The sequence below is a fragment of the Cheilinus undulatus genome, linkage group 21 (assembly GCF_018320785.1).
Source record: "Cheilinus undulatus linkage group 21, ASM1832078v1, whole genome shotgun sequence".
Lineage (NCBI taxonomy): Eukaryota > Metazoa > Chordata > Actinopteri > Labriformes > Labridae > Cheilinus > Cheilinus undulatus.
In genome coordinates this window covers 495,825-509,559 of record NC_054885.1, presented here as the reverse complement: position 1 = coordinate 509,559, position 13,735 = coordinate 495,825, and the positions used below count along the sequence as shown (strand labels likewise).

Below are 13,735 nucleotides of genomic sequence, written 5' to 3'. Positions count from 1 at the left end.
TCTAGTTTTAGTCTCTGAAGGATCATTTTTATAAAAGTCTGACTGAGGAAGGATCCTTCAGGAGACGAGCCTTCGTCTTTAAGAGAAGCAGAAACAGACGTTATGTAACAGGATTCAACGCCGACAGAATGTGAAATGATGATTTTAGCTCAGAGAGACGAGGAGCTGCAGGTTCAGCTCCAAACTCCACAGGTGATTCTGTGTTTATGGAGTTTAAATCCTACAGACGAGGCAGCAGACACTAAAACTCCTCCTGTCTGCAGGTCCAGATCGTTGTTAGAGCCGGCCAATTAACTGGAAGATAATCGAAACCATCAAGAGCCTCTAACCGACGAAAAACCCCTGAAAAACAAACTACAGCTGTGTAGCCAGGTAGTTTATTTCAGCTGTGTATTTTGATTTCAGTTGTCTCAGTAAATAATCTTTAATCTCTGCATGTTCCTCTCAGTTATTTGTTTTAAAATTAAACAAATATTTACAGAACAGAGTTGGAGGTTGGGGGAGGAATAATCCTTCATTAACCGTAATCGAGGTAAAAAGCACAATTAATCATGATTTTGATTATTGCTATAATCCCCCAGCCCTACATACAGTCACATGACTCTGAAAACAGCTTTAAAAAGACATTTTACTCTTCCACTTAGACAACAGTCGCTTTCTACGGTGGCCCTGAAGGTCAACTAGAAAAACAAAGCAAACTAGGAGCTCACTCCAACGATGAGTCGACTGAAAACTGAAGGTTCTGCAGGCAGAAATGTGATTCTAAATCTGTGTAAGACGTCTACCTCAGGGCTGACTCTTCAGTTTTCTACAAAAACATTACACCGACCTCAAATTCAATAAAAGAAAACTAAAAATGGAAAAAGTAAAAATAATTTGCATGCATTCATTGAAGCTTCGATATGAGTTTCTGCACACAAAAGGCTTCATAGGTTTAAAAATGAATCTGCATACTCTTTAGTTAAATGTCTCCTATCAGCTCTAATAGTGGCCTGTTTTTAATGCCAGAGAAATTCCTGGTTCCTGCTCATTCTAAAGGAATATGTCGTGTGACTGAGGCTGCAGAACGGTTAGGGGAAATAATCGTTTTTACCCAGTATTGCATGTATTTCCTACAAAATCAACAATAAAGCATTTTATACTATAACCAACCCAGTATCAGATTCAACTAGGGCTGGACGATTAATCCAAATTAGATTAAATTGCAGTATGGCCCGGTGCAGAAGGTGCAATATTTCTTCAACCTGAAACTTGTGTTTTGCAATTTTCAAACTTTTTTTTTCTGCAGAGATGTTATAAACTACTCATCATGCAATCATCCAAGTGGCAGTCTTTTTAGAATAGTCAACAAAAATGCTTCTGTTTTGTACATTTTTCTTACAAAATATGAGAATGACACAAAATGTATGACTCCCTTCAATACAACAATCCCTACTCAGTTTTCACCACGAGTCAAACACATCACAATTAGAGGTTTTAGTTTCAACTAATACTGAGTTTGTTGTAACACAGAATGATTTAATGCTTGTGTTTGTTGCAAAAACCATAAGATCAGGAATCGCATATCATATCACAATTGCAAAATTAGGGGAAAAAAATGCAATCAGATTATTCTCCCAAGTCGTTCAGCCCTAATTTAAACTCATTTAACAAATTAGATCTGACCTGTTGTATTAAAGGGAATTATCTTTTTTCTGTAATTCTGATATTTTACAAGAAAAACATACAAAAATGAAGAAAATAGGATTATTTTGGTACACCAGTCTAAAAATATGCCACTAGAATGACTGCATGGTATGTAATGTACACTGTCTCTGCTGCAGGGAAAGTCTTAAACCGGTATTTTTACACAAATTTCAGGTTAAAGAAAAGTTGCAGCAGGTCATATTGAGATTTAATCTAATTTTAGATCGACTGCCCAGCCCTATAAAACAGGTGGTTAATTAGCATTTCATTTACAGAAGTCATAAAATATTTTTACATTTCATGCACTATTTCAGGATTTTATTATTTATGTTGACATGTTTGAATATTTTTGATGCCATTTGATAGATTTGTTTTGTGTCTAGTGAAATATTGTTGCAGTGGAGCCTTTGGGCCTCCGTACAGTCAAACAATAAATGTTTTAACCTGAGTCCGCCACAGAGGTCATGAATATTTCCTCCTCAACATCTAAAAGCCGTTAAATCTCAGGAATAAGTCAAACATGATTTCTACGTCGCCATGGTAACGCTGTAAACAGAGGGCAGGTGGGGACGCCTCTACTGGATAAATACCATATTTAGGTATTTCCTGTCAGAGCCAGCAGATGGCGCTCTTACACAGGCTCTAACCCATCAGGCAGAGCGTGGATTTCCCCGTGAGCCTTATCAGAGACTGAGTGGTTATCAGAGCAGCAGTCAGCTGATCTAGGGCCGCCTCTCTGCACCTCCACGTCAAACATCGGTCTGCAGCTGCAGGGCCGAGCAGTGAGAGTCTGTTTGATCCATTCCTCTGTGACTGATTACATTTAATCATTCCTCCACACTGACGACGCCTCCAATCCCCCGTTTGACACCCAAACTCTGCCTGGGAACACGGCGGCGGGCTCAGAGTGCAGCAGGCTTTTTCATTAGCGCTGTCAGCTCGTACATCATGACCTACATTCCTCCTGACGTGACAGCCAGTCGATGCCGGCGACCTCCAGCCAGCGTGTGAGCATGCTCAGTCTCATTTTCTGCATGTCTGAGACTCCGGCGGCTCTCTGTGTACAAACCAGAACCAAAACAGGAAGTGTGAACATCAGCAGAAAGCGTCCCACCCAGAGGAAGCAACGGCTGCTTCACAACAGCAAACATGAGAAACTCGTGCAACGCCTGGCCTGCTGACGGCGAGGAGAACAAAAAGTGTTTCTTTGTATAAAAGTATGCAGAACGGCTCATTATCACCTCGTAAAGACGGGCTGAGGATGGAAAACCTCCCTCACACATGTTTCAGAGACATGAGACAGATGTTAGAGCTGCTGCACGCAAGCAGGATGAGGAGAGGTGAGAACTCTCCATGCAACGCCAAAATAGCGTTTGATTTCAAGAGTCATCAACAAGTGCTCTAAAACAACTTCCGCTGACGGGCTGTGTGAGAAAACGAGACAAAGACAAGAGGGCGAGATCTCACTGAACCATGGATCACCATCTACGTCTGCATTTCTGCAGAACCACTGATGTCTCTGTGGGCCAATCAGAGCTCAGTATCACTGCACCACCTGATGGAATCTGCCCTGACTGATGCACCTGTACACACCTAAATGATCTATTAAATAAGAAGTGAATAGGACCGATCTCACTGTGAGCAGACGGTGCCAACCACTGCACCACCATGCAGCTCCAGGAGCATGATATCACAGTTTAAGCGCCTGGCGTTGGGAACAAACCTCTTTATATCTGCAGTCATTCTGTCGCTGTGGTCAATAGTCTGCAACAGGAGCTTTCAAAGTGTGTGAGAGTGAGCCTCCCCTAAGAGAAAATTATTCATTCAGTGGACCCCCACCCACAAAAAGATTCAGATTAAACTTAACCATACTTTCAAACATTTCTGTCTAATTTTAAATTCTTTTAACATTTTTATATCTTTGATATTTTGGTCTGCAAATGTTCTTAAACATCTGTCTTTACCAGGTAATCAGTTATTTGGTTTCAGTCATGAATTTATTGCCAATACTACCTGATTATTCTGCTCTGATAATCCTTAAAGCAGCGTTACTCAAACAAAGAGCCAAACTGGTGAAAAATACCTCTGAGAGAGCCACAATCTAAGAGGTGGAGAGTGGCAAAAACAGCTTAAAGTAGCAATAAACATGAGTTAAAGATGGCAAAAATGGTCAAAAAGCAGCAGAAATGGGTGAAAATGGGGATATAAAGTGAAAAAGATGGGTGATAAGTGACAAAAAAATGAGTAACAAGTGGCAAAAAAATGACCAAAAGTGGTAAAAACAAGGCAAAAAAAGTTTAAAAAATGAGTAAAAAGAAGTCAAGAGTGTCAAAAATGGGTAAGAAGAAGTAAGGAAGTGGTATGTAATGACAAAAGGATGCTTAAATGAGTGACAAGTGGCAAAAATGGTACAAAGGGGCAAAAAAGTTTCCCTTCTTTAAGGTTTTCTGGGGGAATAATATTTAAAATGAAGATATCAAAGAGCCACTAATAATCACATGTTGAGCATCACTGCCTTAAAGTTACTACAAGTTTATTCATCTAGCTCCATGCAGCAGAAGTTAGCAAAGAAAATAGTTTTTTTTTTTTTCTGGTTTATGGTTCCACTCCTCCCTGAAGCTCGGTGGCGCCCCCCAGGGGAGGCCCGCCTCACACTTTGAAAACAGCTGGTCTAAAATAAAGAGCTGTATGATAAGATCCCATAATTCTGCTTGGCTATTATATCCTATTTTTAGTTTTTCCAGTGTTGCAGCTAATCTGCATTTGATCATTGCTGAATCCTGCAAACATTCATCAGTGATTAATCAGTGATTAATCAGACTTTTAGACTTTAGAGTTTAAAATAACCCCAGCCTCTCTGCAGCCACGCTGGCATTCTCTCTCTAATAATGCAAACACAAACCTCCTCCTCAGTTAAATGCAGCAGACCCTTGAACCACTGAAAGATCAAACACGAAGACTCGGGTCTGGTTTAGTGATTTCTCACAGATTTAATCTCCACCAGCGCCTGAATCACACGACTCCCTGCTCTGTTCCTGTAGCTCTAATCCATGCCTCCATGAGCGAGTGCACATTTTTACTCCCACCATTCATAAAGCGAGCAGACGGAAAGCTCCTTAGCGACTAAAACTGTGCTAGACAATCCTCCAGGCCTCAGCTCCAGCCTGAGAATAGCCCGCCTCGCCCTAATCACCTCCACGGGGCGTTCTGTTCTCTGAATTAGCGCCGTTAAAGCACGGTGGCATGGTCAAGGTCTAAAAGTAGGCGTTGGCCTGATCGTTGACCTGAAACAGCCACAAATAACGATTCCACTTAGGTCCTCAGGCAGTGAGCGCTCACCTTCACCTACAGCTGCATGCTCAGAAACATATTTATGTTTCACTTTAACACAGACATGTTTAATTATCATTAAAACGCTGCAGCTTCTAGTGACAAGCTCCTGTGGATGACCACCTCTACGGGTCAAAATTAGCGCCGTTAAAGCATGGTGGCGTGGAGGAGACATAAACGCCGTTCACTGACCTGAAACAGCCACAAACGACAACTTCACCTGGGCCGGTCAGCATCCACACCTACAGGAAGGCTAACTCAGGGCCGGGATATTTTAATAGCAATATGCTTCCTCATAATTACATGATTTCTTTTTAAATTTTCCCTGAAATTCTGAGTAAATCAAAGATGAGGCCTCAGTTGTGGTAAGGAAGCAAGCTTTATTAAAAACATCCCTGCAGCACGGTTTAATGACTCTACAGGTCACTGCTGTCTGGATGCTGCTCTAATCATGGCACTAATCACCTCTACGAGCCGTTCTGTTCTCTCAATTAGCGCCGTTAAAGCACGCCGGCGTGGTCATGGACTAAAAGGAGACGCACAGGCTCGGTCTTCGGCGTGTAGTGTCCATAAATAAGCTCTTCACTCCAGTCCTCGGTGGTTAAACACCTAGAGCTGCAGGATCAAACTCTCATTCGGTCATCTCAAACATGCTCCAGAACATCTGCAGCACTGCACTACTTCATCAACGCCTTTATTCAATAATAGCATCTGCAGGTGGTTTGGATATGACACATGCTGGTGTTGATTATTCTAGGGTTAATTATGCAATCCTGCCCTGAAGACAAACTCTAACATGAAGAACACAGAGAGAGCCGTGCTGACCTATAAACGCTGGAATAAAGCCATCCGGCACCGGTGGAACCTGTTTTTATTTGACGTCTGAGGATTCATCTGCTGACTCACACCTGGCTGCAGGTCTCTGTCACGCTACCTGATCATATCAGAACCTGGGAGTGTTATCATGTGGCTGAGCGGCTGAACTTTGACCTGGGAGGAACACGGGACTGAAAAACAGCAACCACTTCTTCATCTTAGAGCTCTGGGCTCTCAGCCGGAGCTCTGGGCTCTCAGCCGGAGCTCTGGGCTCTCAGCCGGAGAACAAAAGAGATTTCTGAGGAATACGCCTAAAAAATTCTCCTGTCAGTTTACAAGGCAAGCTGCGACTGGTCCAACCGGTTCATGTGACGGCGTAGGCCTCAAACAGAGAAACCAACATCATGTTCACTACATGTATTCATCCACAGCTGAAAATAGTCCCAAACAAATGTTTTTTTTTCTACTTGTTTGATTGAGGTTTGTTAGAAATGACACATTTGCCACACCACGTTAGATAAAGAACGTGCTTGTTGTTCTTTAGATAACAGATCTAAATATATATAAAAAGACCAGAAATAGCTGTTTTATTAGAAAAACTATAGGTGTTACTTTCTGTTTAATCATGCTAAAAATGTTAAATAAAACCAAACGAGGTAAAAGAATACAGAGAAGAGCTTTAGAACATGTGGTTAGAGAAATGTTAAGGGTATCAGACATTATTAAAATAAGCAAAAACACCACTAAAGGGTGTGTTTTCTTTGAGGGTGTTCTCAGATGAGGCAGGACTGATTGTTCCCCCTCCCTAACCCCTGAAACGGGTCCGTGCTGCATGGATGTGACCGTTTTTAAAGAGACGTTCAGAGACGCCTTTCTAACTCTACTCAGTCCTCGAGCACGGCTGCTGAACATCGTCAGCTAACCGTGCTCGAGAGCACCTCTACAGGAGGACTGAAGCACAGCACCTAAGACCAGTGGGGCTGATTTACTCAGATCTGGGCCTCTAATGTAAAGCCCTGGTCAGACCAAAGATTCAAACACTAACATCACTTCACACCACTGCAGCTGCAGAGAACGGAGAACAGTGCATCATAAAGTTTAGAAATCTGCCTGCAAGTTTTGGTTTCTAGAAATAATCGACCAACATTAAGACTCTAGGAAAAGATTTGACAACCCCAGCAGACTGAAACCGTGCAAATGTAGAAAGTGTGCAAGCAACCAAAAGAGAAAGAGCATTGTCTAAAACTGCACAAAGAGGTTGGCAACATTTTGAAAAGTGGGTAGAACTGGCGAGGAGAGAGGGAATCTAGTGTAGTCTGCAGGAGTTTCTGCAATCTTTGGTGATGAACTAAAGGAAAATTGCACATTATTGGGTGTGCAGCAGTTTCTCTGCTTTAAAATCACCTTTTAAAACCCATCATCTCTCTTCTAACACTCATCATCTCTCTTCTAACACTCATCATCTCTCTTCTAACACTAATCATCTCTCTTCTAACACTCATCATCTCTCTTCTAACACTCATCTCTCTTCTAACACTCATCATCTCTCTCCTAACACTCATCATCTATCTTCTAACACCATCTCTCTTCTAACACTCATCATCTCTCTTCTAACACTCATCATCTCTCTTCTAACACTCATCTCTCTTCTAACACTCATCATCTCTCTTCTAACACTCATCATTTCTCTCCTAACACTCATCATCTCTCTTCTAACACTCATCATCTCTAACACTCATCATCTCTCTTCTAACACTCATCATTTCTCTCCTAACACTCATCATCTCTCTTCTAACACTCATCATTTCTCTTCTAACACTCATCATTTCTCTTCTAACACTCATCATCTCTCTTCTAACACTCATCATCTCTAACACTCATCATCTCTCTTCTAACACTCATCATCTCTAACACTCATCATCTCTCTTCTAACACTCATCATCTCTCTTCTAACACTCATCATTTCTCTTCTAACACTCATCATCTCTCTTCTAACACTCATCATCTCTCTTCTAACACTCATCTCTCTTCTAACACTCATCATCTATCTTCTAACACTCATCATCTCTCTTCTAACACTCATCATCTCTAACACTCATCATCTCTCTTCTAACACTCATCATCTCTCTTCTAACACTCATCATCTCTCTTCTAACACTCATCATCTCTCTTCTAACACTCATCATCTCTCTTCTAACACTCATCATCTATCTTCTAACACCATCTCTCTTCTAACACTCATCATCTCTCTTCTAACACTCATCATCTCTCTTCTAACACTCATCTCTCTTCTAACACTCATCATCTCTCTTCTAACACTCATCATCTCTCTTCTAACACTCATCTCTCTTCTAACACTCATCATTTCTCTCCTAACACTCATCATCTCTAACACTCATCATCTCTCTTCTAACACTCATCATCTCTAACACTCATCATCTCTCTTCTAACACTCATCATCTATCTTCTAACACCATCTCTCTTCTAACACTCATCATCTATCTTCTAACACTCATCTCTCTTCTAACACTCATCTCTCTTCTAACACTCATCATCTCTCTCCTAACACTCATCATCTCTCTTCTAACACTCATCATCTCTCTTCTAACACTCATCATCTCTCTTCTAACACTCATCTCTCTTCTAACACTCATCTCTCTTCTAACACTCATCATCTCTCTTCTAACACTCATCATTTCTCTTCTAACACTCATCATTTCTCTTCTAACACTCATCATCTCTCTTCTAACACTCATCATCTCTCTTCTAACACTCATCATTTCTCTTCTAACACTCATCATTTCTCTTCTAACACTCATCATTTCTCTTCTAACACTCATCATTTCTCTCCTAACACTCATCATCTCTCTTCTAACACTCATCATCTCTCTTCTAACACTCATCTCTCTTCTAACACTCATCATCTCTCTTCTAACACTCATCATTTCTCTCCTAACACTCATCATCTCTCTTCTAACACTCATCATCTCTCTTCTAACACTCATCATCTCTCTTCTAACACTCATCATTTCTCTTCTAACACTCATCATTTCTCTTCTAACACTCATCATTTCTCTTCTAACACTCATCATTTCTCTCCTAACACTCATCATCTCTCTTCTAACACTCATCATCTCTCTTCTAACACTCATCTCTCTTCTAACACTCATCATCTCTCTTCTAACACTCATCTCTCTTCTAACACTCATCATCTCTAACACTCATCATCTCTCTTCTAACACTCATCATCTCTCTTCTAACACTCATCATCTCTCTTCTAACACTCATCATTTCTCTTCTAACACTCATCATTTCTCTTCTAACACTCATCATTTCTCTTCTAACACTCATCATCTCTCTTCTAACACTCATCATCTCTCTTCTAACACTCATCTCTCTTCTAACACTCATCATCTCTCTTCTAACACTCATCATCTCTCTTCTAACACTCATCATCTATCTTCTAACACTCATCATTTCTCTCCTAACACTCATCATCTCTCTTCTAACACTCATCATCTCTCTTCTAACACTCATCATCTCTCTTCTAACACTCATCATCTCTAACACTCATCATCTCTCTTCTAACACTCATCATCTATCTTCTAACACCATCTCTCTTCTAACACTCATCATCTATCTTCTAACACCATCTCTCTTCTAACACTCATCTCTCTTCTAACACTCATCATCTCTCTCCTAACACTCATCATCTATCTTCTAACACCATCTCTCTTCTAACACTCATCATCTCTCTTCTAACACTCATCATCTCTCTTCTAACACTCATCTCTCTTCTAACACTCATCTCTCTTCTAACACTCATCATCTCTCTTCTAACACTCATCATTTCTCTTCTAACACTCATCATTTCTCTTCTAACACTCATCATCTCTCTTCTAACACTCATCTCTCTTCTAACACTCATCATCTCTCTTCTAACACTCATCATTTCTCTCCTAACACTCATCATCTCTCTTCTAACACTCATCATTTCTCTCCTAACACTCATCATCTCTCTTCTAACACTCATCATCTCTCTTCTAACACTCATCTCTCTTCTAACACTCATCATCTCTCTTCTAACACTCATCTCTCTTCTAACACTCATCTCTCTTCTAACACTCATCATCTCTCTTCTAACACTCATCATCTCTCTTCTAACACTCATCATCTCTCTTCTAACACTCATCTCTCTTCTAACACTCATCATCTCTCTTCTAACACTCATCATCTCTCTTCTAACACTCATCATCTCTCTTCTAACACTCATCTCTCTTCTAACACTCATCATCTCTAACACTCATCATCTCTCTTCTAACACTCATCATCTCTCTTCTAACACTCATCATTTCTCTTCTAACACTCATCATTTCTCTTCTAACACTCATCATTTCTCTTCTAACACTCATCATCTCTCTTCTAACACTCATCATCTCTCTTCTAACACTCATCATTTCTCTTCTAACACTCATCATCTCTCTTCTAACACTCATCATCTCTCTTCTAACACTCATCATCTCTCTTCTAACACTCATCATCTCTCTTCTAACACTCATCATCTCTCTTCTAACACTCATCATCTCTCTTCTAACACTCATCATCTATCTTCTAACACTCATCATCTCTCTTCTAACACTCATCATTTCTCTTCTAACACTCATCATTTCTCTTCTAACACTCATCATCTCTCTTCTAACACTCATCATCTCTCTTCTAACACTCATCATCTCTCTTCTAACACTCATCATCTCTCTTCTAACACTCATCTCTCTTCTAACACTCATCATCTCTTTTCTAACACCATCTCTCTCTCTACTCCTCAGGCATGTTGTCATTTTAAGACCTGATTAAAAATGTAAAACAAGTTTTGTGTGAGAAATCTGAACTTTATTTTATACAGATATATGCTCCATATGACTGGATTTTAGCCCTGGTAAACCATTTAAATCCACTTCTTACAATCATAAATGAAGAGGAGAAACAGCCCTGTGGAGCCCTGCTGTCAGCTTCAGTTCCAGGCTTGTAGGGGTCAAAACTGAGATTGCTTATCTTCTCTCATGGGATTTTTCAGTCAGAGAAAATTCAATCAGCCTTGTTTTTAGTGGTTTTTCATCAACAAGTTACTAAACAATCCTGCCACTGATTAATGGACCAAAGCCTGCAGAATTGACTGCGGTTTCTGTGATTTACTAGTCAGGAGGACTTTATTCCTCCGGATCATGCAGGACACACTGATCCTGTCCCCGGGCGTCCACATGACGGGACATCTGAGAGGACGGCTACGCACGAAAGCAGAGCAGAGCGGAGCGGAGGATATGACAGCGAGACGGGAGAATCTGAAGGAATATCGAGCGTGTGATGGAGCAGGTCTGATAAGGGCTCCTGCTCTGGTAGGCTGAGTTATTCCGACATGTTGAAGCCAGATTTAGCTGCTTCTCTGTGCTGATTAACGTCCCAGCGGGGCCTCTCTTCCTTCACTAACACGCAGGAATGCACCACAACAACACGCCCTCCTACTTCCCCTTTGGACTGTGCCAACGGCTCGCACGGGTCCGCCTCCTGGACTAGACCCTGACACGACCCCACAGGCAGAGGAAACACAGTCAGCAGGGCCTCGCTCCTCACCAGGTTCACCAGCTTTCCCAAATGTTGCCAACATATTTGCACAAATAAGGGAAACTCTCGTTCCAGTTCTACCGATCCTCCTAAATTTCAATAATACGCTGAAATATTTGTGTAATTTATGAGAGCCTTCCTGCTAGTTCCACCAACTTTTCCAGACATTGCAAACATATTTGTGCAACTACGACTAAACCACTGCTTCCTGCCAGCTCAACTTTTTTTAATCAAAAAGTTGCCAACGCATTTGTGCAATTAAAACAACACCCTTGCTCCTCACCAGGTCAAACCACTTCTCCAAAGGTTGCCAACATATACTGAATCATTGACTAACCCTTTCTCCTCACCAGTCCCATACCCTTTTAGAAAAGTTGCCAACATATTTGCACAACTTAGGGAAACTCTCCCTTCTTGTCAGTTCTACCGATCCATCTAAATTTTGATAATATGCTAAAATATTTGTGCAATTTATGGAGGCCTTTTTTCTAGTTCCACCAACTTTTCCAGACATTGCAAACATATTTGTGCAACTAAGACTAAACCATTGCTTCTTGCCAGCTCCACCCTTTTTCCTTAATGTTGCCAAAGCAGTGGTGCGATTAAAACAACACCCTTGCTCCTCACCAGGTCCAACCACTTCTCCAAAAGTTGTAAACATATACTGAATTACTGACTAACCCTTTCTCCTTTCCAGTCCCATACCCTTTTAGAAAAGTTGCCAACATATTTGTGCAATTTAGTGAATAATAACACTCATTTGCTTATCAGTTCTGCCCAATTTTCCCAATGTTGTCCACCTATTTTTGCAAATTTGTTTTTTTTTTTCTGCTCCTTGCGGGTTCCACCCTTGTTATCTAAAAGTTGCCAATGTAATTGTGCAATTTATAGAGTGTGAAGGACACCAAAAGATAAAGAGGACTGTCTAAATTGCACAAAAAGGTTGGCAATATTCTGAAAATGTATGGACCTAGCAGTGCAGAGTGCAGGACATTTCTGCAATTCTTTATACATAAAAACAAAAAATTGCCAATATTAGGCGTCTTGCACCTTTAATTTATTGCTGTGTGGTTTCAGCACGGTCTGATTTTACTCTCAGAGTTTATCATCCTGGTGTCATGGCAACCATTTTTATGTTGTCATAATAAAAACACTGTGGTTTTTATCATGGATCACAGCCAAAACCACACAAGTGTGTCTTGGTGTTTTGGGTCCGTATTGCCCGGCCCTAGCCGACACATCCGCTGCTTTGTTCCTTCGGTGGTGATTCCAGCGTTATCAGGAGCCTGCTGCCATGTTCAGCAGCTGGGAGCGGGCGCTACAGGGATCGTGGTTGTTGTGGCGTTGTTGTTGTGGCGTCGTTGGCTGAGCGGCTGGTTAGACGAGACTGGCGGAGCTGGAACAACATTGGCAGCACGTGACAAAAGCACACCAGAGTCCATGTGATCTCTGCAGGGTACAGCCTGTGCCTTGGCTCCCAGTCCGGGCTGCGTCGGAGCCAGGCTCGGACGGGGAGGGAGAGGAAGACCGGACGGAGCGGAGGAGAGCGCGGAGAGAGGGAGGGGAGGGGTGGACGAGAGAGAGAGAGAGAGAGAGAGAGAGAGGAGGGGGCCTCATGCCGTGACAAGCTTCTGTTTGTAGCTGCGCTCTGCACACGGCGCCTGCATGTGTCTGTCACATGGCCCCGCACACTGCAGGAAACCCCAGCCGCGTTCACGTGAGAGGTAAATGTGAAGACAGACAGAGAGCGAGCAAACATGAACGCACACGCCACTGCCGCACATGCACACACGTGCACTACGGCTGGAATAAAGTGTACCGTACTGACGCATCTGTTTATCTCCCACGGCTCTGTTCTCGCATCCCGGCTCAAAGTCTATCAGCTACGTCTGCACGCCGTCCAGGCTGCAGGACGTAAACGCCGCCATGAGGGACGGTTGTAAAATATCTGGTTACATTAGGGAATATGAGGGCTTTATTTACCGCCAAACACACGAGGGAATAATGAGGGAATACTCCTGGATTTTAAGCCCACTTAATACGCCTGTTTGCACTCATGAATCTAAAAAGAACAGCTGCTCAAACATCACATCAGTTCATAAAATTGTTTATTAAGAGATGCAAAGATCATCCTCAGATTCAAGCTTCTTAGTCTGACTCCACCCAGGACCTTTAACTAGAATGCACTATTCTGCAGAAACATGCTGTACCAGTATTTACTGAATCATTCCACCAATACAGACGGAACTGTACAGCCAACATGCATGCTTTTATATATGTTTAC

General features: G+C 41.8%; 1 protein-coding gene across 2 annotated transcripts in view; it reads right to left on the bottom strand.

Moving 5' to 3' along the window:
- The window catches only part of hlfa (HLF transcription factor, PAR bZIP family member a), a 28,994-nt gene that overhangs the window by 6,089 nt on the left and 9,170 nt on the right, over positions 1–13,735 (bottom strand). The window lies entirely within an intron of this gene.